This window comes from Ursus maritimus, unplaced genomic scaffold (assembly GCF_017311325.1).
Source record: "Ursus maritimus isolate PB19 unplaced genomic scaffold, ASM1731132v1 scaffold_9, whole genome shotgun sequence".
Taxonomy (NCBI): Eukaryota; Metazoa; Chordata; class Mammalia; order Carnivora; family Ursidae; genus Ursus; species Ursus maritimus.
Window position 1 is genome coordinate 48,331,441 of NW_024427107.1, and position 7,460 is coordinate 48,338,900.

Sequence of the window (7,460 nt, forward strand, 5' to 3'; positions counted from 1 at the left end):
GGGGCTCAATCCCAGGACTCTGGGATCACGCCCTGAGCCGAAGGCAGACGCTTAACTACTGAGCCACCCAGGCGCCCCTCTGCTGCTTTTCTCTCAACACCGTTTCCCTCTGAAAATCCATTTGGCCTCAGAGTTTCAACTTGTAACTCAATTCAACAGAAATGCTCGGGATGCCGCAGGCACTCGCCGGGCTAATGCTCAGCTCTCTATCTTTATCCCTCATGTCTTCTCCTAAGCCTAGGATCACATTCCTGGCTGCTCACAGGATGACAATTTCCATCTGGACATCTATCTGGGACCTTATTTTTCCAGTTACATTCCCTGCGAACCTCCATGCTCTACGTGGTTCAGGTGAAAAATTTTGATCATCACCAATTCCTTTCCTTTCTCTCCGCTAGCTACCAGTTCTGTCCATTCACTCTCCAAAGCCTAAACAAACAAATAAAACCCTATGTTTTGTCCTTCCTTTCCATTACTCAGATCTGGTTGTGATGGTTAATGTTCTGAGTCAGTTTGGCTAGTGCCCAGATATTTGGTCAAATACTAATCTGGATGTTGATGTGAGGGTATTTTTTGGATGAGATTAACATTTTAATCAGTAAACGTTCAGTAGAGTATTCTCTATACTGTAGGTGGGCCTCATCCAATCAGTTGAAGGGCTTAAGAGTGAAAAGGGTTGAGGTCCTCCCAGAAAGAGGGAATTCTGCCTAAATTCACATTTGGACTCAAGTTACAACATCACCTCTTACTTGGGGCTCTCGCTTGCTGGCTCACCCTGCTAATTTGGTACTTGTCAGGCCCCACAACTATGTGGGTCAATTCCTTAAAATAAACCTCTTTCTCCATACACACCTTCCTCCTACCAGTTTCATTTCTCTGGAGAACACTGACTAATACACTGGTCCTACCTCCTGACTCAGCTCCCTGCCCCCTGTACCCACTCCACTCAGAACCGCCCTACTGATGCTGATTTTTTTTTTGTAATGTTAATTTGCTCACAACATTTGCTGGATACCTGTTTTTCAGGATGGATAGCTATGTCTCCCAAACAACATATATTTAGATATCTTCACCATGATGCTGGACCTGAGTTTTCTTTTTCTTTTTTTTTTTTTACCTAAGTTTTCAGTGACCCATCTATCCACTTGTTTATTTTATATTTTTCTTTATATCAATGCTTCTGCATTTTGGCAGGAATCCACGAATTTTAAGATAAAGTCTCCTCCAGTTATATTATGGGTCTCAATTGAAAGGTGAAGAGCAATTTTGTAGGGGGTTTTGAGGCTTCCCTAACTCCCTCAAGCCATACAAGCTCATCTTCTTGACCCGGAAGCTCAATTTCCAAGATGGTAAGACTGAGACGCGTTACACAGACAGCGACACCTGTCTGGGGTCATGAGGGCATAGGGGGCTCCCTCATGCGTCTGGGACTGTGGATGGCAGTGGGGATGGTAAAGATTGTCACTGTCCCCTTGCTGGGGATGGGGTAGGGAGAATAAGAGTGAGGGGAGAAGAGGACAGAGGGAACAAACCCTCCAAATTTTCGTAACTCACTCTCCTGTGTTTGAAAATGCCTTATTTCAGGGCGCCTGGTGGCTCAGTCGGTTAAGCATCTGCTTTCAGCTCAGGTCATGATCCTGGGGTCCTGGGATTGAGTCCCGCATTAGGCTCCTCACAGAGAGCCTCCTTCTCCCTCTCCCTCTGCCTGTGGCTCCCCCTGCTTGTGCTCACTCTCTCTCTGTCTATCTCTCTCTGACAAATAAATAAAATCTTTTTAAAAAAATGCCTTACTGTGTTGTTTCCTAGAATTGATTTCTGAAACATCTATTCTGAGGAAAATACTGGAAAGAAATACGGAGTTCCTTTGTATCAATTATCCCTTTTGTCAATATTATGACTTAGTCACTTTGTGGGGGAAATAAAGACGTTGATTCAGGGCGATGTGACCCTCTCGTCACTTCTAGTTCCTTTTTTCCTGTTGTATATGAAAACTCAGAGTCCCTGGGAAGTGCACTCTTGCACTCAGAGAAGAACCTGAGAGGAACTTGTAAGTAAACTTTTCGAAAAATTTGTTCTTGGAATTGCTTTTTTTAATGAAAAAAATAGTAAATTGGAAGAAACAGTTGACATCAGAGGATACTTGAAGCTCCTCCTCTCCCCCTGGACAGTTTATCTGTGTGCAGAAATACCAGAAAGAAGTCTTTGCGGATGCTGGCCTGAGGGACCTGCATACCCCCATCTCAGAGCGTGGTTATCCTCTGAACAGAGCAGCGTGGGTTAACTTGCCCGTTCCCCAGCTTTTGAAGAATTGCTGCCTGTCGCTGGTCTCCAGGCAGTGGTGAGGGGCAAGGCTGGCAGCCAGGCCTCCCGGACAGTGCCCTGCGCAATGACAGCCTGAATTGTTCCCTAAATGCTCTTCTGTTTACCTGGTAGCTTTCATTAATCTTTCCTTTCTTGTGTGAAGGTTGCTTTCACAGAGGAAGGCTGGCTTTCCCAAGGCAAGAACGATTAAAAGAAATGAGGAATTCATTCCACTTCAAAAGGAGGCTTCTGAGCCTTCTCAAGCTATTCGGGCAGTCTGAGAGAACAGTCTGTTCCCAACCTAGCTGAAAGTTTGCAAGAAGGAAGGAAGGAAGAAAGAAAGAAAGAAAGAAAGAAAGAAAGAAAGAAAGAAAGAAAGAAAGAAAGAAGAAAGGGGGGAAGAACTGAAGGTGAGAGGAAGGGAGAGAGAGGGGAAGGGAAGGAGGGAGGGAGGAAGGAAGGAAAAAGGAAGGAAGGAAGGAAGATAGGAAGGAAGAGCTGAGAAATCCTCCATTCTTCCTTTGTCCCACTTACAGGTACCAGGCTGGAAAATGCCAGCACTCCAGCCAGATCTGCGGTTCTCCTGTGCCTTTCATTTCCAACTGTTGGGCTAGCAGGAACTTCAGAACTCATCTAGCCCAAGGGAGCTGTGGTCCTGAGAGGTGAAGGGACCTACTTAAGGTCACAGAGCTCATTCTGAGTAGAAGCAAGCTAGACCACAGGACTCCTATCTCTCCAACCAGTGCTCTTTTCCTGTTCCACTCTGACCTTTGTCCCAATTTCCTTTCAAATGAGAGTCCCATCAAGTCCTGAAGATCGGGAGAGAGGTACTGGGTGGGTAGGTTCCCGCAGGGGATTAGCAGTGCTGGCTGGAGGAGCGCAGAAAGAATGCAGGGATCCGCGGTCCGGGCAGCCCCCCCCACCCCCCCGCCGCTGGTCTACAGACTGCAGCTGGGCCTGTTGAGCATAAGCCCTTGGCTTCTGCTTGGGGAGCAGGGGCAAAAGGAGCTGGTCTCACTTAATGGAAATGTTGGAATGTCAGACAAGGCGAGTGTTCCACAAGTAGGAAAAGAGGGGAGCAATAGGGCGGTCCCCGAGATCCTGATCCCTAGGTTCCTCCACAAGGAAGTCCACTTTGATTTGTCCTACACTTGCACTGAGGTTTCTGTTTGCCAGCAACAGAGCGGCGCTGGGGATGTGCATCTCCAATATCCCCCAATCTAGGAAGCTCCTGGAACAGGCCATTTATTTGGAGGCTTGAGTCGTTATTTCATGGCTGCGTGTGTCCTGGCTGTCGCCTGGGCCTTGTGTGTGAAGCAAGGATGCGTTACACCTTGCGAGGGGATCTGTGCTCAAAGGACAGTACTCAGGAGTGTTGGACCCCCTGACTCCCCCACAAAGTGGACGAGCAGGGCTCTGGGGCGGGGGTGGGGGACTTCGCTGCAGCCTCTGACATGTAACACCCCCTGGGGAAAACAGCGGAGGCCACCGTGCATGCCCTGCAGAGCTGTGTCTGCTAGCGTGCAGGGGGGAGGGCAAGCCTGGCCTCCGCTGTTTCCCATGGCAACGGCTCAGCTCTGCGTGGAAGCAGCTAGGTGTGGGCTCTGGCTGGCTACACGTGCGGGCTCTCAGCGTGGACCAGGGGCTCCTCATCCCCAGCCCCGTTTCCTGCCTGGCTCCCTCCCACCCAGGCACCCCCCAAATTACTTTAACCCATGGAAGAGAGATAGGGCCCCCTCGGTGCTACTCTCTGGGGCGCTCCAGCTGCGGTTCTCCCACCCTGGCTGGGGCAAGAAACGTACTTTAGGGATAAAGGCAGGAAAGTGGTAATTAGTCTTGGAATGTTACTGTGGGTAAAAGCAAGAAGCAGGTACTCTGTCCTGGGGAGACAAGGTTGTTGAGTTAGACAATAAACGTTATCAATAATGGAGGCAAAACAAAGAAATTGCAGGTTAAGGGGATCAGGTTTGCCTTTTAGCGGCTCCCGGAAGAAGCAATGGAGAGAGGGAGGGAGGGGCTCCATCTAGGAGGCACAGAGAAAGGAATAGAGTTAGAGACGTTTGGGCAAAAATAAATATTCCCAAGGCATAGAGAAAAACCTTTATGCATGAGACTGGAAACTGGCCTACAGCATGATTTTAAAATGTCCCAGGGGATAAAAAGAAGGAAAGGCAATTCAGATGAGTGGAAAAGAGGAAGAATAAGGGAAGGAGGGGGGCAGAGCAGAGAGGAGGAAGCAAAGAGGATTCCCCAAAGACCAAGGTGTGCAAATGGACAGTGGGGTGGCCAAAAACCAGCCAGCCAGAGTATTTAAAAATCATTTGAGCCAAGTTTGATTTTGTTTTTTAAGTCAGGAGATGTTACCTCCCCAAATCTAGATTTCTGGCTTCTTTTGAAAAAACAAATCAGAAAATCTGGCCACACTGGGTCGCCAGACAGCCTTGAAGAAAATCCTCTGGGACAGAGGTTGCTGTCCCTATAACTTAAACTGGGGCCTGGGCTCTCCAGCCCTCAAGACCCACTGCCCATTGCTGCACACCCCTCATGCCGAGAAGTATCCGTACCTCCTGGTTTCCTTTCTTCTTTCTGGTGCTTGTCTGACCCTTGCAGCTATTTAAAACGCTGAGTGCTGCCTACCCCGCCCTGAGTTTCTGGCCCTGGACATCCCGACCCCAACCCCCGGCGCAACAGAGTTGTGGGCACCAGCCCTGAATGTACCTCCTGGCTCCCCGGCCCTGGGACAGAGGGCTTTTTGAGTTGAGAATGAGGACCCTGTGGCCCAGACCTCAGACCAGGGAGCCCGACACCAAATGGGCTGGTTTAAGGGGAGAGGAAGTCTGAGCCTAAAGGTGGCTGGAACAGTCTCTAAGGAGAACATGGAGCAGGCCAGAGCGGAGCGAAAGGGTCAGCCCAGGGAAGGGAGAGCCAGTCAGCTCTGGAGGGTTCGGTGGGGCTGAGCTGGCAGTGGAGGTGGGGGAGGCCGGACGCAGATGGCAGTGCAAGGAGAGCTTCTATGAGCATTGTTAAAGCCACATTCCCGGATGTGTGCGTGATTGGGATTCTGGGCGTATATTCCAAACAAATTTAGAAACCCATCCTGAACCTTCAGTGCCACTGAAATGTGGGTTACAATCTTGGCTTTTCCACTTATTAGCTGTGTGACCTTGGGCACGTTATTTGACCTCTCTGAGCTTCAGTTCCCTCATCTAAAATACAGAGATGTAAGACTACCTATAATATCTAGAGTTGTGAAGATCAGAAATAATGTACATAGGATGCTAACACAGTGGCCAGGCACTTGGTTAACAAACTGATAGCTGTTACCTAGTATCATTACTAGTTTGCTAATGTCACGGAGGCACAGACTAGAGTTTGTCCACTTTCCTAATTAAATATTTGCCTGAAGGCAAATTTGGTACGTGGGAAATTTTAACTCCATTATCCAGGAACACTGGTAAGCATCTGAAAACAGGGTTCATGAAAAGTCAGAGCTGAGATGCTGATGTGACAGGTAAAGCGGTGGGGACCGGGGTTTCACCCCCAGCTCTGTCTCCAATGCCAGGACGGCCTCCGTGAGTCCCTCAGCTTCCTTGGTTTTTTGTTTCTTCATCCGTGGAAACCCGCTGGCTAGGTGTCAGTCCTCTAGAGCTGGGCGGCTCAACACAATGACACCAGCCGCATGTGACCAGTTACATTTGGGTTCATTAAAATTAAATAATGTGAAAAATTCAACTCCTCAGTCACACTGGCTCTATTTCAAGAGCTCAGTCACCGCATGTGGCTAGCGCCGACTGTGTCGGACCGCAAGGATATGGAACGTTTCCATCATCACAGGAAGTGCTGTCAGACAAGGCTGAACCCACGAGCTTGCTGCCCCGTGTCTGGTCCTCAGATGAGCGGCATCAGCCACCCGGGAACTTGTCAGAAAGGCAGAGCCTCAGGTGCCACTCCAGACCTTTAGAAGCAAAATCTGCGCTTTAACAAGCTTCCCCGGTGATCACAGACTCACGTTTAAGAAGCTCTGATCTGTAAGATTTATTTTAGATCTAAAAATAAAATACAGGAATCCGGGTATCTGCTTGACAAAGTCTTTGGGAAACAAAGAAGCAACCGGCTTGTCCAAATCCTGATTCACTGATGTGTCTCAAAGAAAAGAATTGGGGCCACCTGCAGAAAGCACAGCAGGACAGCTGCACCCCTGCAGGAGAAGAGGAAGGAAATCAGAACGTCAGTGCTGGGAAGGCGCTGAATCCAGCTCCTGTCGCTACGCCTCTCATGAACTTGGGCCACTCCGGTCCTTGCCTGAGACCTTCAGAGAAGGGAAAGTCTCAATTTTTTGTGGCAGCAAAAAAAAAAAAAAAAAAAAGGCAAGAAAGGGGCAGCACTTTCTGTCCGGGTTGTCCTAAGGGGCTTGCTAAAGCTCCCGTCGTCAAACCTCACCAGGAGGGAGCTCAGGCAGATCTTATATTCAAGTAGGGAAAGTGAGAAACAGATGGGAGAAGAAATAGAGGCCACTTTCAACAGTGAAAGGAAAGGCAGACTGAACAGCAGCTTCTGGGTACGTGGTCCAAAGCCCGGGTCTGCGGCTTGAACTATGAAACAGGAGAGAATGTACGACCGGAGCAGGCACTCTGGAAAACTGTATAGAGGTTCCTGAAAAGGTTGAAAATAGAGCTGCCCTACGACCCAGCAACTGCACTACTGGGTATCTACCCCAAAGATACAAATGTAGTGATCCGAAGGGGCACCTGCACCCCACTGTTTATAGCAGCGATGTCCACAATAGCCAAAGTATGGAAAGAGCCCAGATATCCATGGACAGGTGAATGGATAAAGAATATGTGTACATACACAATGGACTATTACTCAGCCATTTGCAATGACGTGGATGGAACTAGAGGGTATTATGCTAAGTGAAATAAAGACAATTATCATATGATTTCACTCCTGTGGAAGTTAAGAAACAAAACAGGTGAACAAAGGGAAAGGGAGGCAAACATAAACTAAGAGGAAATCAGAGAGGGAAACAAATCCTAAGGGACTCTTTAACTCTAGGAAACACAGTGAGGGCTGCTGGAGGGGAGGTGGGTCAGGGGAAGGGATGACTGGGTGATGGTCATTAAGGAGGACATGTGTTATAATGAGCCCTGGGTATTATA